Here is a 22,976-nt window from a genome sequence, read left to right as displayed (position 1 = left end):
GAAACACTGTAGCTCTTTGAAAGGAGTTCCAGGAAGTCTTAAGGAAAAACAGCAGCTAATCACCGTTACCCTGGCCTTCTTAACAGCAGGAGCTTTTATAATATGTCAACTATAAGTTTCATACATACAAACATATATACATACATACACACAAATGTATGCAATATATATATACACATACATATAGAACACACATGTATGCATATATAAAGCACACACATACACACATACATACACATATACACATACAAATAGAACAAACATATGCATACAACATCATTCACATACATACATATAGAACACACATTCACACATATAGAGCACACAAATATACATACATTCGTACACATACATATATACACACATACATATGGAACAAAAATACACATACACACATAGACATATACAACAGATGTATGCATATAAATTTACATGCAACATATATTCACCTACAAACATATAGAACACATACACACATATACAATACACATACACATATAAATTTACATGCAACATATATTCACCTACAAACATATAGAACACATACACACATATACAACACACATACACATATACAACACATACATAATACACACATACACAAGCACACACACCACACAGACACTGAAGTTTAAATAAAAGGAAACTCTTCTATGTACATTACTTTCTGGTCGCCATTTCATGACCTGTTTCTACCCTTCTTTATTCTTTCATGTTGCGGCTTTTTATCCATTAAACCATGAGAAGGAATGCCCACTGAGAGACGCCCTGAAATTTGAAAACTTCTGTTTCAAGGGTTGCGTCATGATGATGATGAGGGAATGAGGGTAAGATGGTTTTTGTTAGGTACCGGCACCTTCATTTACAAAGAAATAAATTATTTTGTTAGTTCATCAAACAGTAATTATTTCCTACATACTAGGCAAAAAGGTGCTGAGCCATCTGGGCCTGATAATTCTTGAAAAACTCATGGTCAGTAGGAGAAACAGGCAGGCTAGCCACTGTTGAAATCCTTTAATAGAAAAGTGTGATAATACTATAGGATCATCTAACCACTTGAGGAGAATAAGGAATATTTTTCATAGAAAAAGGCACTTGAAGTGCTTTGAAGTGATTCTTGGAGAATGAGTTTGCCAACAGGAGAGACCTAGTGATTGGCATGCTAAGTAAAGAAAAGGCACAGAGTGACATCAGGAGGCTTTGGAAGGCAGTGGTCAGGTTTAATAAATAAAAATAGAAAACAGTAGAATCTGAATTTCAGAGAAACAATAAATGACTCATCATTAATATGTCCCATGACCTGTGAGGGATAGGACAGTTTATGTGACAGAAACTTATGGCACAATGAGGTGGCAGAGCTGTGTTAGGGGTTATGTTGGGACCATGTAGTGACATCTTAGAAGAGAATAAGAGTTTCCCCTATGGGCTCTTGCTTGTATGGCAGGCTCATTAGAGAATAGCTATAGGCTGCCTAAGAAGAAGATTGAGAAATATACACAGAAAAATATGTAACCCTGTGGTCCTTAGTATATGAATAATATAGAATCCTGATGTGAGTGTGGAATGATTATTACTTATTAATGCTTTTCAGATTAATTCTCATGCAGAATTACACACACACACACACACACACACACACACACACACACACACACACACACACACACACACTTTTTTTCTTTCTTTCCTTCTGAGTTCCTTTTGTCTGAGTGCTTGGTTGGGAAGGGAAAACTAATGTATTTTTGTCACATTTATTAATTTCTAATTACATCCTACCCCGAGGCTGGAATTTAGATTAACAGTCATGAAATTCCTAACATGTTTGTGATGAACTGAGCAAGTCTTTTGTCTGTTGAACGATTCCCCAGGTGTAATAGACATAGGTTGTATATTAGCTACTTGTCTTGTTTCTAAGACAAAAACACTTGATGAATGCAACTTAAGGAAGGCAGGTTTATTTGGGAAAGTCTACCGTGGCGTGGAGTATGGAGGTGGCTGTTTACATCCAGTCCACTGACAGGAAGCAGAGACCAACAGATGCTGCTGCTTACCTGCAACCCCCGCGCTCTTCTTTTTATTCAGTCTGGGACCCCAACATATAAAATAGTGTGACTTACCTGTAGAATGGGTCTTTGCAACTCAGTTACCTAATCTAGAGACTCTGTGACTGACAGGCCCACAGATTTGTTTCCTTGTTGATTCTAAACTTTGTCAAGTTGGCAACCAAGATTAACAACCACATGTGGTGTATTAATTCTTTCTCTCGACTCACCACTCACCGTGGAAATGGCTCCGTCTCTCTTCCACCCCCAACATGTCTTCAAAGCATCCTAGGTATCCTCACAAACATGCCAGGGGAGGGAGCTAAACCTGGGAGACTTTAAACCTTAAACCTGGGAGCTTAAGCTAGCCCTGGTTTTCGGCCAGGTGTACTGGTAAATAAGCCAGTCTGTGTTGTGTAATGCAGTGCAGAAGCCATACAGTGAACAGAAGGAGCAAGAAGACATTTGTTAAAACAAAAGTGTAGTTGAGGGGCTGCAAAGAATGGAGAGCTGGGAAGAGAGAGGAAGTCGGGGTGAGTATGAGGCCCCACTGCATTCCAGCCTCTGCACTATTACTTTCCAAGGTACTTGGTTGCCATCTGTCTTCATTTTTCTTTCTTTCTTTTTCTTTTTTCTTTTTTTTTTGGGGGGGGGGTTTCAAGACAGGGTGTTTCTCTGTGTAGCCTTGGCTGTCCTGGACTCACTTGTAGACCAGGCTGGCCTCGAACTCACAGTCACCCGCCTGCCTCTGCCTCCAGAGTGCTGGGATTAAAAGCATGTGCCACCATGCCCGGCTCTGTTTTCATCTTTCATAAAGCACCTCTTTACCTTACTGTGTATACGCTTACAGTCACCACAAGCATTCTGTTGATGGAAACAAAAGTACTAATGGATAAGATCATTAAAATTGCATTGGAAACTGCCATGCTTTCTATACCTTAATGGTGATTATGAGCAGTAACGGCTGAGCATGGAATCCCTTGTTGGCAAATAAGAAGGAAGTTTTCATTAACTCTCTCTCTCTCTCTCTCTCTCTCTCTCTCTCTCTCTCTCTCTCTCTCTCTCTCTCTCTCTCTCTCTGTGTGTGTGTGTGTGTGTGTGTCCGAGTAACATAAACGACCCAGACACATGGTTTCTTTTTCTTATTAAAGCATGCTCTGGATTTGTTTTAGTGAAAGTTCATTGTCCCAATTTGAAACCAGTTTATTTTAGTTGGATAAGGAGATGATGATGATGATGATGATGATGATGATGATGATGTGTTTGTGTGTGTGTGTGTGTGTGTGTGTGTGTGAGAGAGAGAGAGAGAGAGAGAGAGAGAGAGAGAGAGAGAGAGAGAGAGAGAAGAGAAGAGAAGAGAAGAGAAGAGAAGAGAAGAGAAGAGATATTTAAGAATGTACAAGTCAATAACCTCCAAGGTGTGTCCTGTGAAGGGTGAAACTGGTAGTACCATCACAGATACAAAAAGAGGCAGATGAGTATCAGGTCAAGCTGTGCTTTGACTGGGGAAACCACTCTGCAGTAGCTCTAAGAAATTTCTCTGTAGATTTTTAAGAAAGAGAGAGCAGAGGTGGTGTAGCCTACACCAGCCTGAACAAACTGTAAAGCATAGGCATCAGTGGAGAAGTGTCTCTCAGGACAAAGTAGCTGTGTGTGGATGGACATCCCTCCCCTGGGCAGGAACAACAGGGAGAAAGGGAAGAAAATGGCCTGACAGCCACTTTGTGCAATTCTAAGACAGTAACAAACTCCTCAAGACAGCATTATCTGAGGGAAAGCTGGAGGGGAGTCTTGCCTTCGTGCCTTTGCAAATCACGACGTGATGGCTAGGGTTTTTTGTCAATGTGACGGAATCTGGGAACTACCTGAGAAGGGAATTTTAATGAAGGTCCGCCTTTATTAGGCCGGCTTGTTGGCATGCTCTATGAGGGGTTTTCATAACTGGGTTAGTTGAAATGGGAAGGACCCATCCTAAACAGTACTGGCACTATTTTCATGGACTAGGTCCTGGGCTGAGTGATGACAAGAGAGGAGGCGAGCACAGACAGTCCTTGCTTCTTGGCTGTGGATCTGATGCTCACAGAAGCTCCAGCTGCTATTACGTCCCCACCATTATAGACAGTAACCTTGACTTGTGAGCTGAAATGAACCCTTCTGTGCTTAAACGTCTTTGTGGGGGTACTTTATCACACTACAGGGCCAGGGAGAGAGGCATGGATCAGCACATAAGGGAACCCCGGGGAAAATCCAGGTGGCTTATGAACCTGGACAGCAAGTGGCGCTGCCTTATCGTTCTCTGGCTGTTAAGGCAGCATTTCTCCCACTTATCACTCCACAGGGAACAGTTTCAGGCCTGGCACTGGGATTTTCTTAGTGACATTTGGCTTCTGGGAGCAGCATTATTTAACCATGCAGAGTACTTCCATTTTAACTCTGTCATTTAAAAAAGAAATCTCAGCTAGCTTATAAAGTAGTAAGTGTCCATATGTCTTTTCCATGAATACGTTTGGTAAACCCACTCCCCACTTCGATCACTGTCTAAGCCTTGCAGCCCACTACCGTCCTCACATCCTACTTTTATTTAACATATGTTCCTCTTCATCCCCACCCCACATAAGACTTTCTTCTCATTTAAATAGCCTCTCCCTTGCTCTCCGTTCTTTACAGACATTCCGGGTTCTTCAGAGACTTGCTTCTGCTGGCAAGTGAGCATGAACTTTCATACAGAGAAGCATGACGCTTTGCTGAAGGCTTATGTGGTGGTTTGAAGAGGAATGCCCTTCAGTTGCAAGTGTTTGAGTGGCACTGTTAGGAGGTGTGGCCTTCTTGGAGTAGGTGTGGCCTTGTTGGAAGAAGTGTTTCAACTGTAGAGGTGAGCTTTGAGGTCTCCTATGGCCAGGCTAGCCCAGTGTGACGCACAGTCCTCCTCTGCTGCCTTGGGATCCAGATGTAGAACTCTCGGCTACCTCTCCGGCACCATGTCTGTTTACACGCTGCCATGCTTCCCATCATGATGATGAGGGACTAAACCTCTGAATCTGTAAGTCAGCTCCAAATTCAGCATTTTCCTTTATAAGAGTTGCTGTGGTTATGTTGTCTCTTCACAGCACTGAAAGCTAAGAGGCATATTTATGGGATACACCAATTTACAAGGTGGTATACATTTGGGGTTCCACTATAGAAATATCCAGGGTAATAATATAAAATACAGGGAGAAGAAATGGGAGGACATATGTATAGTCCCAAGACAATTCCCTGTGCATTGAGGAAGGAGGGGCTTTGGTTTCTGTGTTTTTAGAAATTTGTGTGAGGTGCCAAGCAGTGGAGGCCGAGGCTCCTCTGTCCCTGCAGTTTTTTTCCATGTCAATTCAACTGCACAGAGAGGGTAAATTTGAAGTTTCTACCCCTGTTTTACTGAGAAGCAGAGAGGCCCAGCAGAGAGGTCTAGCCAAGGACCAAGGGAGCAGATATGGTAGAGCAGAGATAGGAGGATGCTCTACAGATGCACTTGGAGCAAGAGAAAGCCTGTGTACACCTCACTGACTTCCCAGAAATACTTGCCACAGGGAGGAAGGCAGGACAGGGCTGGGTCATCATTGTGGGTAGGAAATAGTGTCTGGAGAAATAGGGACTTTGTTGGTCACTTGTTTCTCTTATAGTGACCTTGATTTTGTTTTCAGGCTCGAATGACCTGGGGAGCAGTTTATATTAATGTTGTAAACCTGTCACATTTATGGAAAGCCTGTCATTGCTGGAGCTCATTGAAAAAGTATAGTGTATTAAAAAGCCAAAGAAAAGAACTTTTGAGGCTTGCTGTGATTTAGTGAAATTTATCAACAAACAGTTTGTTTACATAGATGTGGATAATAAACTTGAATTACAAAATAAATCTTTGGGGTTGAAGGCTGTTTAGCGAATTATAACCAATCATCAATTCTCATCATGAATTTAGAGTCTTCTGGCTAAAAGCCTCCTCTATAGTAACAGGGTATTTTGGGCTCTGCCCTAACTTCTTTACTCCTGGAAGAACTTAATGATTAGGATCAAAGTCCTTCTGGACCAGAGCTATACTCACTTCAGCCTCCTTCCTGGTTCTTTGAACTCAGATGCTGTTCCAAAGAGCCTTGAGGAAGCAAAAGTGTCTGTGGCCCTCTTCCTCCTCTTGATCTCTGCCATCCATCCCAGGCCCGTTAGCTCAGAGCTTTCCTGTGTCTAGGAGAATTTGAGCATTTCCATTTGGCAGTTGTTCCTTTCCTGGAGCAGATGAGACTCCTATTTCCAGATTGCCTGGCATTTCAGGGAAGTAGTTTTCCTTTTCAGTCTTGAGCTTCCATTTCTACCAGAGGGGACTAGGGAAAGCGGAGGGTGTCCCTGTGCACCACCTTTCACACCTTAGCAGTTCTGAGCAGAACAAACATACCTTGAAAGTAGAAAGAGAAAACAAAAACAACAACCAACCAAACAACAAACAAATCATGACACTGGAAGGAGAGTGTTCAGGAGGCCTAAGAGCCTGAGCTCTGCAGTCGAAGGCCATCCTCAAGTCTCAGATACAAGAAGGACGTTGGTAAAAGCTTCTTAGTTTTTGTAATGGCTCAATTTTCATATCTCTAAAACAGCATTCAGAACACTTACCTCAGAGATAGGTCCCCATCTACCTCGTAGTGTCCGCTCCTTATACTGGCCATTCAAGGGTCCCAGGCAGATATTTTTGTGTCCTTGCCTACATGTGCAGTGTAGCTGTCTCCAAATGGCTCTGCCATTACACCTATATTATTCATTGTAGGTGTCTCCAAACTGCTCGGCCATCACTATTCTGGTGGCCCAGCCTCATAAAACACAGAAACAGAAATATAATTTGAGGCACTGTGAAGGACTTGTTGACTTGTCCAACTTTCTGAAATCAAATCTAGCCAGTAGCCCTGAGTCAAACCCACAGACTTGTTGGCTCCAACTGCCTCACTGTGTGTGAAGGAGCCTGTAAGTCATCGATGGGGAAAGGGACCTAGACCTCCCTGGGAAGAGGCTTGGCAGCTTGCCACACTCCCAGGGCCTTCTTAACTGCTGTGCTAGTCATATGTTATGATGAAAGACACTAACTTAGAAAAAGCATGTTTATGGTATGCATTGAATCTGTAGATTGCTTTTGTTAAGATGTCTATTTTATTATATTATTCCTACAGATCCGTGAGCATGGGAGATCTTTCCATTTTCTGATATCATCTTCAGTTTCTTTCTTTCTTGTCATACAAGTCTTTTTTTTTTCCCCTCTTGCTTGGTTAGAGTTACACCCAGATATTTAATATTATTTGTTGGTATTGTGAAGGGTCTTGATTCCCTGATCTCTTTCTCAGCCTATTTGTCATTTGTGAAAAGGAGGGATACTGATGGTTTTTAGTTACTGCTGTATCCAGCTACTTTGCTGAAGGTACTTATCAGCTTTAGGAGTCCTCTGGTAGAAATTTTGGGTTTGCTTATGTATGGTATCATATAATTTGCAAACAGCAGACTTTACTTCTTTCCAATTTGTATCCCCTTAATCTCCTTTAGTTGTCTTATTGCTCTAGCTAGGACTTCAAGTACTATATTGACTAGATATGTAGATAGAGGGCAGCCTTGTCTTGTTCTTGGTTTTAGTGGAATCTCTTTGAGTTTCCCTACATTTAATTTGATGTCAGTTATTGGCTTGCTATAAATTGCCTTTATTATGTTTAGGTATGTGCCTTGTATCCCTGATTTCTCCTTGACTGTTATCATGAAAGGGTACTGGATTTTGTCAAAGGCTTTTTCAGCATCTAATAAAATCATCTTGTGGGTTTTTCCAGTTTGTTTATATAAATGGATTATATTGACAGGTTTTTGTATGTTGAACCATCCCTATATCTCTGGGACAAAGTCTACCTGATCATGGTGGATGATTTTTTTTAGTGTGTTCTTACATTCAATTTAGTTTTTTTTATTGAGTATTTTTGCATCAAGGTTCATGAGGAAAATTAGTCTTTAATTCTCTTTTGTTGTTGAATCTTCGTGTGGTTTGTGTATCAAGATGACTGTGGCCTCATAAAAGGAATTTGTTAATGTTCCTTCTGTTTCTATTTTATAGATAATTTTATAGATGATAATTTGAGGAGTATTGATATTAGGTCTTCTTTGAAAGTTAATAAAATTCTGTTCTAGCCCTGGCCTTATTTTGGTTGGGAGTTTTTTTTTGTTTTTTTGTTTTGTTTTTGTTTTTGTTTTTTGTTTTTGTTTTTCAAGACAGGGTTTCTCTGTGTGGCCTTGGGACTTGCTTTGTAGACCAGGCTGGATTTAAATTGATCTTCTTGCCTCTGCCTTCCAAGTGCTGTGATTAAAAGCATGTGCCACTGAGCCTGGCAATTGAGACCTTTAATGACTTCTATTTTCTTAAGGGTTATAGGTTTATTTAAATTATTTCTCTCTTCTCTCTCTCTCTCTCTCTCTCTCTCTCTCTCTCTCTCTCTCCTTCTCTCCCTCCCTCCCTCTTTGTTTTTTTTGTTTCCAGACAGGCTTTCTCTATGTTATCTTGGCAGTCCTGGACTCGCTTTGTAGACCAGCCTAGCCTTGAACTCACAGTGATCTGCCTGCCTCTGCCTCCCGAGTGTTGGGATTAAAGGCGTGCGCCACCATGCCTGGCTATCTCATCTTGATTTAACTTTAGTAAGTGGTATCTATAGAGAAAATTGTCCGTTTATTTTAAATTTTCTAATTTTGTGGAGTAGAGGTTTTGAAGTATGACCTAATGATTCTTTGGATTTCCTCTGTGTCTGTCCTTATGCCTCCATGATATTTTTCTTTTAAAATATATTTTATTAATTTATTCATATTACATCTAAATGGTTATCCCATCCCTTGTATCCTCATATTCCTCCCTCCCTCCCATTTTCCCCTTACTCCCCTCCCCTATGACTGTGACTGAGGGGGACTTCCTCCCCCTGTATGTGCTCATAGGGTATCAAGTCTCTTTTAATTTGGTGATTCTCTCTGCATTTTAGTTAGTTTAGATAAAGGGTTGTTTATCTTGTTGAGCTTCTCAAAGAACCAACTCTTTGTTCCACTGATTCTTTATATTGTTCTCTTTGTTTCTATTTTATTGATTTCAGCTCTCAGTTTGATTATTCCCTGCTGTCTACTCCACTTGGGTGTTCTTGCTTCTTTTTGTTTTAGAGATTTCAGATGAGCAATATCACTTTCAATGAATTCTAGGAAGCCTGTAATTACTTTATTTCCTCCTTGACCCAGTGTTCATTTAGTAGAGAGCTGTTCAGTTTCCATATGTTTGTAGGCTTTCTGTTGTTTCTGTTGTTGTTGAAGTCCAGCTTTAATCCATGGTGGTCTGATACAGTACAGAGGGTTATCTCAATATTATTGTATCTGTTGAGGCTTGCTTTGTGACTGAGTATCTGGTCAGTTTTCAAGAATGTTCCCTGAGGTGTGAAGAGAAGGTATATTGTTTTGGGTTTGGATGAAATGTTCTGTAGATATCTGTTATGTCCATTTGATTCATAACATCTGTTAGTTTCATTATTTCTCTGTTTAGTTCCTGTCTGGATGACCTGTCCAGTGTTGAGAGTAGGGTTTTGAAGTTTCCCACTATTAATGTGTAGGCATCAGTGCGTGATTTAAGCTTTAGCAATGTTTTCTTTACAAATGTAGGTGCCCTTGTGTTTGGGGCATAGATGTTAAGAATTGAAAAATTTAAGAATTGAAACACCATCTTGATGGATTTTTCCTTTGATAAGTATGAAATGTCTTTCTGTCTTTCTCTATCTCTTTTGATTAAGTTTTGCTTGAAGTCTATTTTTGTTAAATAGTAGAATAGCTATACCAGCTTCCTTCTTGGGTCCATTTGCTTGGAAAATTTTTTCCTAACCCTTTCCTCTGAGGTAATGTCTATCTTTGATGTTGAGGCATGGTTCTTGTATGCAGCAGAAGGATGGATCCTGTTTTGGTATCCATTGTGTTAGTCTGTGTCTTTTTATTGGGGAATTGAGTTCATCGATATTGAGAGCTTTTAATGACCAGTGACTGTTAATTCCTAATGTTATTTTTTTGTAGTTGTTGTCCTTGTTGTTATTGTTGTTGTTGTTGTTGGTAGTGGTGGTGGTGGTGGTGCTGTGTGTGTGTGTGTGTGTGTGTGTGTGTGTGTGTGTATGTGTGTGTGTTTATCTTCGTTGGGTTTTGCTGTCATGAGATTTTTTAAAATCTCCTTTTCATGGGTGTGGTAACCTCCTTGGTTTGGAGTTTTCCTTCTAGTACATTCTATAGGGATGGATTTGTGGATAAGTGTTTCAATTTGACTTTATCATGAAATATCTTGTCTTCTATGTCTATGATGATTAAAAGTTTTGCTGGGTATAGTAGTCTGGGCTGGCATCTATGGTCTCTTATAGTCTGCCAGACATTTTTTCAGGCCCTTTTGGAATTTACAGTCTCTGTTGAGAAGTCAGGTGTAATTCTAATAGATCTGCCTTTATATGTTAGTTGGTCTTTCTGTCTTGCAGCTTTTTAATATTCTTTCTCTGTTTGTTCTGTTTAGTATTTTGATTATTATGTTGCATTGGGACTTTCTTTTCTGGTCCAATCTATTTGGTGTTCTGTAAGTTTCTTGTGCCCTTATAGACGTGTTCTTTTTAGGTTAGAATTTTTTTCTTCTATGATTTTGTTAAATATATTTTCTGGATTCTTGAGCCAGGATTTTTCTCCTTCTTCTGTTCTTATTATTCTTAGGTTTGGTCTTTTCATGGTGTTCCAAATTTCCTGGATGTTTTGTGTTAGGAATTTTTTAGGTTTAACATTTCTTTGACTGATGTATCAATTTTTCCCATCATATCTTCATCCCCTGTGATTCTTTCTTCCATCTCTTATATTCTGTTGGTGATGTTCGCATCCGTACTTCCTGTTCACTTACCTAGATTCTCCCTTTCCAGAATTCCTTCAGCTTGTTTTTTCTTCATTTCTTTTATTTCCATTTTTCGGGTCTTGAACAGTTTTTTTTTCTGCCTGTTCATTTGTTCGTTTTCTCTTGGTTAAGGGATTAATTTTCTCCAAATTTTTGTTTGTTTTTTCATTGATTTTTTTAAGGGGCTTTAAATTTTTCTTCTTTAAGGACATCCAGTATCTTCACAAAGTTGATTTTAAGGTCATTTTCTTGTGCTTCAACTACATTGAAGTATTCAAGTCTTGCTGTCACAGGGTAGCTGAGCTCTGGTGGCGCATTAGAAGTTGTTGATTTCATTCTTATCCTAGCATTTAGACATGTGAGTTTGGGATGATTGTAGGTCTAGGTGTTGATTTCTGAGGTTGTCTTTGTTGGATGGATGTTTTGTTCTGTTAGCTGGGGGATCTATTTCCTTTATGGTCTTCTGGTCTTTGTGGCCTAAATTTTTTAGAGGACTCTTTGACCTGTGAGGCAATAGGGAATCTCTAAGCAGGTTGGAGGCTTGACTTCTGGCAACTTGCTTGGACATTAGTGCATAGAGGGTCTCTGTTTTGACTGATGTGGCCTGTACCCAAACAGCTGGAGTGTATAGGCCATAGTTCACATTTTAAAAAGGTTTTCATGCTGGGGGATTCCTGACTTCAAGATACCTAATATTTCATCTTTGCACCTAGCTTCAAGAAAACTATATTGGCTAACTATGTATTTAAAATTTATTATTATTGTTGCGCTTGTGTAAATACATGTGTGTCATAGTGCATGTGTGGGGTAAGAGGACAACATTTTGGAGTTAATTCTCCACTTCTACCTTTACACAGATTCTGAGGATTGAACTCAAGTCTCCAGGCACAGATCACAACATGTAAAGTAAACACTAGATTATTTTTTTCTACAATGGCAGATGCTCCCTCTCCCAACCTAAACTGTTCCCATTCTAGTGAAGCAGCAGTCTAAAGATAGTGAACTCTTCACCCATCTGCTTAGGAGAGCTGAAATGGAGAGATCTCCATAATTCTGGACAACAGTGCTTATGTATGTGTGTGTGTGTGTGTGTTTTCTTTTAATATGACAATGAACTTTTTAAAGAATATTTTAGATTGCTTATTGTTCTGTCTTCTGAAACTTAAATTGTAAGTATGGGGAAGAGGGTGAAGATGATGAAGAAACCACAGCTTCTTGGTAGCATGCCCAGAGATCTTATTATTATTTTGAGCTTAAATAAGCAGTCCTACTAAAGGTAACATTTCCATTCTGAAAAGAGCTAAGCAGCAGCAGAGGAAGCAATGCAAGAATAGAATTCCCTGCCTTGCTCTTTTAGGATAACCATGAACACAGCTTCACTTAGTCTTTGAGCTTATTACCCTTATTGTTACTAACGTACCTGACACCTGTAGAATTGAGCTGCTAACTCAAAGGTTGGTTTCTTTTTGTTGGCAGCTCAGATGAGAAATTAGATTATAAAGTAACATGTATTTTGTTTTAGAAATAATTTTGTCCTTTGTGGCCTTTGCTTGGTTTCGGGAAGTTCAGTTAAGAAAAGATAAGTTCTTGTGCATATATCAGGGAAGACTTCTTTAGATGCCAAGTGAATGGAGTGGCCACTAAGCAACAGAATTCTCTTTTATCTCCTGAGACAGAATTCTAAAGATAATGCCATATAGATGACAAACTCAGAGAGGAACTCTGAATCCCTTCCTTTTTAGACATTTCATTTAACTTCTTGGTCTTGGAAATGACTTTTCTCTTTCACATTCTTATCGTTTTAACAGGGTTTCGTTGAGTTAAGATACTCAGGACCAAATCATCTGCATGACTATTAATGACATAGTCAACCAAATACAAATGTAATCGACTCTTAAGTGTATGTGCATGCACACACAAATATCTTCAATACAAGTACCTATTTTCGTGAGGGCATGGCACGGCGGCATCTTAGACTCTTAAGACTGCATGAGTTTCAAATAGCCTGGAGGATCTACCCACCACACCTCTTAGTGCCTGCCTATAGGAGGCATCATTGCTCACTCACAACATTTTTCCTATTGTGCAGATGAAAGAATGAGAAGCCTAGAAGATTTTTTAAATTGGCTAACACGCCACCCCCCAGGAAGCACGGAGCTGGGGAAGTGCGGAAGCACAGAGCCCGGCAAGTGCTATTAACATCCAAAGGAAGTACAGAGTCTTTGAGCTAACACTGGATGATCTTGACATCACAAATGGCCTATCTGAAGTCCACAGTTCTTTGAAGAAACAGACTTTCAAGCTCACAGCTACAACCAGAGACAGCGTTATCTGATAGCAACTGACCCCCTCCCGACGCCCCTCCTTCCCCCACTCCCTCTCCCACTCCCTCCCCCGCTCCCCCCCCCCAGATGGGATTACACACTTCCTGAGCAAATGGAGGACAAAAAAGAACAAATAAAAGCTGTTTGGACTTTAGACCACCCCCTTATGTCAACTATGAAAATTCCTCACGTGTACACGCAGGGCACATGTCCGGAGACCTTTGATTTGGTGATCGGGCACAGCCCAGCCCAGGGCTGAAGTAAATATTCCTCTTGTATTTACAGCAGTTTTGAGTCTTTCTGGGTCTTTTTGGGATCAATCTTGGCATAGCACACAGACATAGCTTCAGAGTCCTTTCAGGAAACCATTTGGTATTTCTCTGTCAGTTTATGAGAGTTGACATGGAGTATGGAATCTCTTTTCCCACTGTGTCTTAGACATATTATTTGTTCTGTGAAGAAGTTCCTTTTTATATATTGTTTTTGATAAGTGAGTTAAAGTTTCTTCTCCCATCGCTTTACAACTTACTTTACATGTAATTACATACACCAGGGTGTTCAGCCAAATGGAGTCCTTTCTGGTTTCTACATAAAGACTTCATTCCTTTGTGTTACCTAAGATTTGGAAGTCTCCATCAAGGCTATCAGCGTTAGCACTTCAGATATTCTTCAATGCACTTCCAAGATCTAGCTCTTCAGCAGATTCTAATATTTATCTGTTCACACCTCTTAGAATTTTATGGAATCACTTCTTCATTTAAATTCTCACAGCTCTGTACTGAGTAACGAATCCTAGCAGGTGTTTTATTATCAAAACTTAAAAAAAAACCCTACAAGCCAATACATCCAAGAACATCTGGATGAAATGTAAAAAGCCATTTACTTTTCTTGTTGCTATAACAATACCTGACAGAAGAAACTTTAGGGGAAATTTCTTTTCTTTTTCTTTTCTTTTCTTGGCTCAGGGTTTAAGAAAGGATACAGTCAATCATGGTGGCTCTCGTAGGTGAGTCTATTGTTGAGCTGACAATGAAGTTTAACAATCATAAGGAGTCAGACTCTCCAATGTTTGCCAACTTGGTACTGAAGTAGTCTATATGACACTATGAAGATGAAGCTCACGTTGTAGTAGAGACCCTGGGACACCAGGGATGCTAGAAACATCGTGTTTGTATCCACAGCTGTAGGTTGAGTGGACCCAAGAGAGATGCCACATGTTACATAGACAGCAGAAACACAGGGGTGTGGCACTCAAGCCTCTTGGGGCCCAGACTGTTACAGAATTAGAGTCAAAGCAAGGGCCCTGGCTTCCTCCCAAGCCAGACTCAGCCACTCATCCTTTATAAGTCAATTAAAAGAATCTAAATGATAGTGAAAAGAAAAAAAAAGACATTTAGTATTAACACATTTGTGGGTCTCCTCTTCCCTGGGGGGCTGTTGGCCACCAGCCCCTGAAGGCAAGAGGAGCAGAAGGCAAAGACCAGGGCTTGGAAGGCCATGAGCATGACAGAATGATCACTCTGGGAAGGGAACTAGTTCAATTGTATTCAGGGAGAACAAAGGCTGTCTGGTCCTTGGGTAGGGGAAGGAGGCTTCCAGGATAGGTGTGCATAATTGGTTGGAATTAGGCACTTCAAGGATGCTTGATTTGCATTTGGCAGCAGGCTTCTATCATATGAATGGGGACACAATAACTTCTTAGCCTATAGGCGCAGTGAGGGGAGAGCTAGCCAAAGACCATATATCAAATGTGGTTAGGAGCATCTATGCCTAAAGACATCCTCTAGATGAGGTCAGACAGAGAGTAGGAGGTCCTGCTGGGGGAGAGAGAGAGTCCTCCATTTAGCCCAGAATGGCTACTCCGACTGGGAGGAAGGCAGCCTTAAACAGCAGGGGCCGTCCAAGAACACTGGGGAGAGCGACAATGAAATCCACTCACCCTCTATCTTCCCACCATGGTAGTTACTTTTCAGCCACTGCTCTCAAAAAGCACTGGGACCAAAAGCAACATAAGAAAAAAAAAAGGGGGGGGGGGGTTATTCTGGCATATGACTCCTGGGGACTGGAGGCCATAATGGCATGAAGGCTCTCAGTTCAGAGATTACCTTAGTCTTAGTGGACTTGAGGCTCAGGCTTTTTTTGAGTGGTGTTAGAGTTGTTACGATTCTCAGCATGCTCAGAGGCGGGACTAAGGACATCTGGCTTTATTAAGTGAACAGGAGACTTCAGGGGCCCAGGGTGGAGTGTGATTATTTAAAGTGATATGTTTGGGTGTCAAGTTACCAACCTGATTGGTTTACTAAATGGGAAACCCTGAGGGAGGGGGCTTGGCATATGGCTCAATGGGTCAAAGGTACTTGACCTGAATCCCATTCCCAGGATGCACTTGGGCACCAGCAAGTCACCCTCTGGCCTCCAGGTGTCGTGAGTACATACATGTACATACTCGTACATAAAACAAACAAATGAAAAATGCAAACATTAAGGGCTTTAGCTAAGCACATTTTTGGGAAGCATTTATGAGGGCATCTTAGGAGAGGGTTACTGAGGGAATAATTAGTAGCACTGTTCCATCATGTAGGGTCCCAGATTGAGTAAAGGGGGTGGGGAAGGGAGAAAGTCAGCAAGTGCTGAAATTTCCCTTTTCTCTGCTACTGTTCTGTGGCGATATGAGGACACAGCGCATCACCCTCCTGTTGCCACAGAGTTGCCTCTCTGCCATCTGATCATGGTACAGTGTGTATTAAATCATTACACAATGGGCCACGTCACCTCAATCATGATCCAATTCCTTCCAGGTATTTGGACGCAGTAATGACATAAGTACCTAAAAGTACTAGGCATATTATTTTAAAGAAATTTTCACATACATAGAACCATGGCCTGAAATGTGTTCTGAAAAACTCCTGGGATTTGTTTTGACTTAGAAAAAGCACTTGATCTATGTTTAGGATGTCATATAAACAGACATCTTTGACAGGTACTGTCCGGGTGTTATTAGTGTCAAACTACACTTCCCCTATGATTTTCGTTGGACTTAACAAAAGCCTTTTCCTCTGTTCCTATTCTCAGCGGAACTGGCTCACGATACAATTGCTGTGTGATATTTCTCCTTGGTTGAGTATTTTAGTCACCTGTGGATCTAAACTTTAAACACTTTATTCTTTTAACCTCTCTCTTAGACCTCTCCTCTCCTTTGATCTTACTGTTTTCCCATGAATCCTCTCTGAGTCCTTTAGATATTGTCTGACTCTGAGTTGAAGAAAGTAGCTGAATAAAATTTTCCCCATCACAGCCTCTAAAGGTACATTTAGAGATACTACATGGGGAACGACTTTGAGATCTTTAAAGCATCACATAATAGAAGAAGTTATGTTTTGTTTGCTCACCTTTCTATGAAGCCTTTGATTTCTGGAAACAGGATCTAAATCTTCCTTTTTCTAGTTATTCACTCATTGAGTCAGTAATAACTTTATTTGTAAATTCTAAGTGGTGAGCATGGTTTTAGAGTTTGGGCAACGTCTCTGTCTCAAATATCTTTAGTTCTTAACAGTCATGTGGCAGGTTCAGCTGCTGGTTTGGCTTTTAAGGTATCCTGGTGTCATGAGCAAGTTCCCAGGGTGGAAGGTCAGTTTGCACCACCTCCATCAGAAGCTGATTTACTTCTTTTTAGGGGGGTGGTTTTATCCTAGGTCTCTGGACCATCCAGCTTCTGGTTTCTGGTCCTCCAGGTAGCGTCTGGGGTGGGCTCCTTCTTATGGTATGGGTTTCAACCTGGACCAGTGATTGGTTGGCCACTATGACAATTTCTGTGCCACCTTTACCCGGGCACTTCATGATGTCAGGACAAATTTTCTTGTTTTGTGACAAAGGGTTTTGTGGCTGGATTGGTGTCCCACTCGCTTCACTGTAAGTCTTGTCTGGATATAGGTGATGGCCAGTTAAGGCTCTGTATCCCTCACCATTAGTAGTCTTAGCTATGATCACTCTAATAGAAAATGATGTCTAATGATATTCTACTATACTCATGGGCTGGTGACTAACCTGTCACCAGAGAAGTTTCATCCAGCAGCTGATGGAAACAGACACAGAGATACACAGCTGAACATTAGGCGGAGCTCAGGAAATCCTGTGGAGGAGGGAGAGAGAGGAATATAGGAATCAATGGAGTTAAGGGCGCTACAGGAAACCTCACAGAACCAACAAACCTGGACTCACGGGGGCTCAATGAACTGACAATCAAGGAGCTTGGGTAGGTCCAACCTAGACCCTCTGCATAATATTATAGTCGTGTAGCTTGATGGTTTTGTGAGACTCCTAACAGTACTAGCGGGGCTGTCTCTGACTCTTTTGCCTGCTTTTGGTACCTTTTCCCTCTTACTGGCGTGCTTTTTTCCATCTTAATATGAGGGAGGTGCCTAATCTTACTGCAACTTGATACGCCATGTTTGGTTGATATCCCTGGGAGATATTTTGAAGAGAAAAGGAGTGGATGGGGAGGGAGACCATGGGGGTGCACTGGGAGGAGAGCAGGAAGGGGAAACTTCATTTGGGATGTAACATATGAGGGAATAAATTAATAAAATAAAACAAATCAAAATGAGAATTTCTGTTTCTTTCTTGGCCTTTCAACAGCAGGATGCCAAAGCAAAACCTGGCCCATCACTGCTCGCTGGCTAAGAAAGTTCTGCTATGGGCAATATGCCCCTAGAAACACAAGCATTCTGTAGCTACTGCCGGTCTCCAGTTTTATTTTGTAATTTTTGTCAGGAGGTTCAAAAGGTTTTCATAAAAGTAAGACAATAATATTAATTCTGAAAGTTGGCGAGCCATAGTTTAAGTGAGAAGCACTTACCCAATTTATCTTAAAAATCACTAAGTACATTTATGGAATATCTTCTATTTATAACCTATACGAAGCTAATCAGAGTCTACTCTCAGAATCCAAGAAGAACCTAGGATATATGAAAATGAATCTATGAAGCATTACGGTACAGGGTGAAATATGAAAAACAATAGGAGATTTTATCAGGGCAATTTGAAAAGGGGAATTCTGGAGCCAAATCTCAAAGACACTTGTATTGACATAAAGAGAGAAAACTAGCAATAATATGAATTAACTGGAGCGGGGCGGGGGAGGTGTCCCCATGCACGTCTGCACACTTATGTGTAGAGGCCAGAGGCCTATGCTGGATGCCTTTTCAAATTTACCCTACCCCATGCCATCTTGTGTTGAGAAAGGGTCTGTTACTGAACCTGCAGCCCACCAATTTGACTGCACTGGTTGGCTAGCAAGGCCCAAATGTTTATATGTCTTTGCCTCCTCAGCACTAGGACTACAGGCACGTGCCATCCCTCTGCCTTTTTAATATAGGCCCTGGGGACCAGACACAAATTGTCATGTTCATACAGCAAGCACGTTATTGACTCACCAGCCTCCTAGGTCTGAGTCAACCATGTTAATCATGATATAGTTTGGACTTGAAAGGTCACCCAAAGGCCCAGGGGATTCTGCAGGGGAGTAGTGTAACCTTTAAGATGTGAGGTCTGGTCCCCATGGGGATCGTGGGACCCTGGTCCCTTCTTTTATCTTGTTGCATTATGGCTATGATGTGAGACAAAATAAATATTTCTTCCTTGTAAATTGATTTTCTTAGGTCTTTTGTCATAGTGAAGGAAAGTTGTTACACACAATAGCCACATAATAGTCAGCAATAAAAATAAATGAGCTACTGAAATGCACAACAGCATAGATATATCTAGTGGTGAATGTTTAATAGCAGCTTCTGTTGCCATGAATACAAATGATTTCTGTTCTATAGTCTTTGCTGATTTCCCTTGCATACTTGCTTCCTCCATGGCGAGTTTCAAGTAACCAATGGGCATCAGATTGGGTGTATATATATATATATTCATACATACATGCACATAATTTGGAAAAATAATTCAGAAATTATGTATAATAAGTATTATATTTTAAATGTAATAAGTCTATAGAACTTGAATTTAAGGAATAAAGTACAAGAAAGTCTTATACTTTTAAAGTTGAAAATAGATTTTTTAAATACAATATATTTTGACTATGGGTTCCTCTCTCTCAGCTTTTCTCAGATCCTCCCCACTTTCTCACCCATTCAAATTGACATCCTGTCTTCCTATCTCTCATTATTACACAAAGACATTTAAAAATAATAATAAAATAAAATTAGATAAAATAAAAGCAAACCAGAACAGGACAAGACAAACAAACAAACAAACAGAAGAAAAAGATACAAAGAAAACAGCTCAATAGAAATATATAGACACAGAGACACACACATTTACAAATTCAGAAATCCTATAAAAACACAAAACAGAAAACTATAAAATATATGCAAAAGAACAGCTATTTTTGAGAGCTTTCAAAATTTCTGAAAATGTAATACTTGGCTCTTGTGAACTGGTATGGGTTAGCTCTAGAAGCACACCAAATGGGCTTCCAAGGCTGAGTGAAAACAAAAGCCAGCCAGTAAAGAGTAAGTGCTATGGAAGTCAATGTACATGACTCTCAACATAATCTATGATGACAGAATGCAACACACACACACACACACACACACACACACACACACACACACACACACACACACCCATAGTATGAGGTAAAACAAAAGGGACATGAGCCACAGACACACAGAAATGAAACCATCTGGCATGTTTAGAAATCCTATTGGTTCTATGTATTGACAGAACAAAATCATAATAATAAGGTTGCTAGAGGTAAATTTATAGTCATGTAAGACTGCATCCCTATTATCCTAGCCTAAATACTTATTTTCTGGAAAGGGCCAACAGGGCAGAGTTTATGTTTTTTTGGCCAAATATATACACATTTTTTTTTATACTTTGTTTTTTCACATCTATTAGCTTCAGGGCTGCATTGAAAACAGTGGGCCAGATTTGTCCTGCATGCTGCAGTCTGACAATCACTGTGCTATATTTACTAAAGACTCTGGGTACCCAGAACACGTCTCTCCAAGCAGAATAGCTACTCAGGGCTGCGGATGAGGCTTACTAAACTGCAATGTTTTGGGAGCACATAGATGAGACTGATGAAATCACCTTGAAGGTGGGGGCTTCTCAGAGGGGGGAGGACTCATTGCATTTTGGAAGATGAAAGGCAGCAAGGGGGTTAGGAGGTTATATAGAAGTTTCTATCAAGACTGAGGCTGTATCGTTTGGTAATCGCAGGATGTGGAGTGGTGTTTTGCTTTCTGATTCTGGGTTTTGCTTTCTGAGTTTCTTCATCCTTACGGTGGGTCATGTAGCATCTATCCTCCTATTTTGGCAAGAAATGCAGTGGAAGTTAGAAAAATAATCCCACTTGAAGGAGGATTAAGTGCTTTAAAAAATGCGGCCGTTATGTAAGGCTCCTGATCGTTTGTGAGCTGGGATGACTCATGCCACCTGTGTGTGTGCAGTAATGACTGGGCTTATCCTGGAGAGTCTGCAGCCAGCACTTAGCTCTCAAGTGGGTACAGGTGAGTCAGGAGCATATTTTGACATCTCTTTGTTGGCTGTTATGTGATCCATCTGCATATTTATCTGAAACTAAATGTGTTCATCTTTCTGCTCCTTTGACATATAAATCAGATGAGTTTTTTTTCCTTTGGAAACCTCATGTATGCTTAAAATGTATCCACCCCCTACTTCCTCCTTCTAACTTTCTCTACTCCTTTAGGACATCTCCCCCCAACTTCATGTCCTTTATAATTAAAAAAAAAATAACATACTGAGTTCAATTAGAGCTGCCGATGCACAAACGACTGTGGGAACATCCACTGGGGTATGAGCAACCTGCCAACGGCTAGCCACCCAAGGGAAAATGACTCTCCTTTAACATCCATCAACTGCCAATAGCTCCTTAGCTAAGGTGGAGCACCAGGAGCCCCACCCTCTTCCATGCTGGAATAAAAGAAATATGTTTCTTTTAACATAATTATACCATTCTCTCCTTCTCTTTCCCTCCCCCGAAACCCTCCCATATACTCCTACTTACTCTTTCTCCAATTCATGGCCTCTTTTTAAATCAATTATAACGTACATACCCATATAACATATGTATATTCATATAGATGCATATATTCTTAAATATATGAGTGCAACCTGCTTAGTCTGTATAATGTTATTTGTATATATGCCTCCATGGCTGACCATTGGGTATTGAATAACCGATTGTTGTGCTCTTCCCTGGGAAAGGCTGCTCCTCCACTCTCGGCATGATTCAGTTGTTTGCAGTTCTTTGTGTACAGGGGAGGCCTCCTGGGCTTTTCCTTGTTCTCCTTAGCATGGTTGTTTTTGTTGTCCTTGTTTCAGCTCATGTTCGGGCAGCCATGTTAGTAAGACTTTATGGGTACAGTTTCGGACATTCCTAGGAGGCACAATCTCATAGTAAACCCCCCAATCCTCCGGCTCTTGCAACCTTCCTGCCCCCTTCTTCTGCAATGATCTCTGAGCTGTAGGTCATTCTGGATTTTTTTTTCAGAAAAATATTTTATTTTTATTTATGTGTTTATGTCTGTATATGTGCATAAACACATGCATGCAGGTACCCGTGCATGCCAGAAGGATGTGCCAGATCCTCCGGAGCAGGAGTTATAGATGGTTGTGAGCTGTCCAACCTAAGTTTTGCCCAAACTAAGTAAATTCAGGTCCTCTGCCAGAGCAGAAAGCTTTCTTAACATCTGAACCTTATTTCCAGTTGGAATTTTTGCTTGACTTCATCTCATGCAGGTCTTGTGCAAATAACCATAGGGGCTACTTGGCATTTCTGATGGTCTCTCTCTCTACCTACCATCCTTTCACAATGCCTGGTATTCTAACACAGTGATTTGGTTCCTTCTTTAGAATGAAGAGGGCCTGATGGGGGAGCCAGAGGGTAGTGAGCCACCATAACCCAATTGTCAGCCAAAGATACGACTGCGTGTATTTCTTCCTGGAAACAACGAGGGTGGGGACATCAGCTTCCACCTAGTGGACTCTCTGGGCCCAAAGTCTTAGTGCCTTCTGGTGTTCTGTTTCCCTGTGTGTGACATGAAGGAAATGACACCACCTAGCAGATCCCGTTAAGATGTAATACGTTTCCCATCAGGAGCACAGTACAGTGCCTGTCTGGCTAATAAATAATAGCTGTTCTCTTTTACTCAAGGCCATGTGGAACAGAGGGTGAATTTTATAGATGAAGCTAAGAGAAGGAAGAGAGAAAGTTGAACTAGACCTAGATAAAAATATATAAGTTACAGCCTTTTGTCGGTTATAGTTTTACTATCATGGGCTGGACCTAGCTGTAGCATCTTTGGCACACAGTGAACCAATGCTTCAATCTAGAATGAGATATGACTCTTTTAGCTACTGTGGACTAGTGTACAATTAAGGCATCACCATGGTAACACAAGGGAGTCTGTTACACCTGGCAGTGATTATTAACTTTCCCTCCTTATGTGAGGAGAGAAGATACGTTTCAATTTTTGGCATTAGCACAGGAACATGGGGGTATATGCCTGTGGTGGTTTGAATAAAACTGGTCTCCAGAGGCTCCTAGATTTGAATGCGTGGTCCCTAGAGGGTGGCACTATTAGGAGGTGTGGCCTTGTTGGATTTAGGTGTGGCTTTGTTGGAGGAAGTGTGTCATTGTGTGTGGGGTGTGTGGCA

At 40.8% G+C, this 22,976-nt stretch overlaps 2 long non-coding RNA genes across 3 annotated transcripts in view; one reads left to right on the top strand and one right to left on the bottom strand.

The window, feature by feature from the left end:
• Positions 1-2,371: 2,371 nt before the first annotated feature.
• On the top strand, positions 2,372-14,459 carry LOC311591899. Its single transcript, XR_014777251.1, has 3 exons — positions 2,372-2,575; positions 4,710-5,082; positions 13,052-14,459. It is a non-coding gene; the product is annotated as an uncharacterized lncRNA (long non-coding RNA).
• Positions 5,801-22,976, bottom strand: part of LOC311591898 — a 28,372-nt gene continuing 11,196 nt past the window's right edge. Inside the window, exons 2-4 of one of the 2 annotated variants that reach the window (XR_014777249.1) lie at positions 17,331-17,415; positions 15,226-15,278; positions 5,801-6,871 (exon numbers count right to left, since the gene is read on the bottom strand). This is a non-coding gene — a long non-coding RNA (uncharacterized lncRNA). The remainder of the gene's footprint in view (positions 6,872-15,225; positions 15,279-17,330; positions 17,416-22,976) is intronic. The other variant, XR_014777250.1, reaches the window with a different exon arrangement.

The sequence above is a fragment of the Acomys minous genome (genome assembly GCF_964271855.1).
Source record: "Acomys minous genome assembly, chromosome: 2".
In the NCBI taxonomy this organism is placed as follows: Eukaryota; Metazoa; Chordata; class Mammalia; order Rodentia; family Muridae; genus Acomys; species Acomys minous.
The sequence above is the reverse complement of the archived record's forward strand: the minus strand, read 5'-3'. Positions and strand labels throughout refer to the sequence as shown.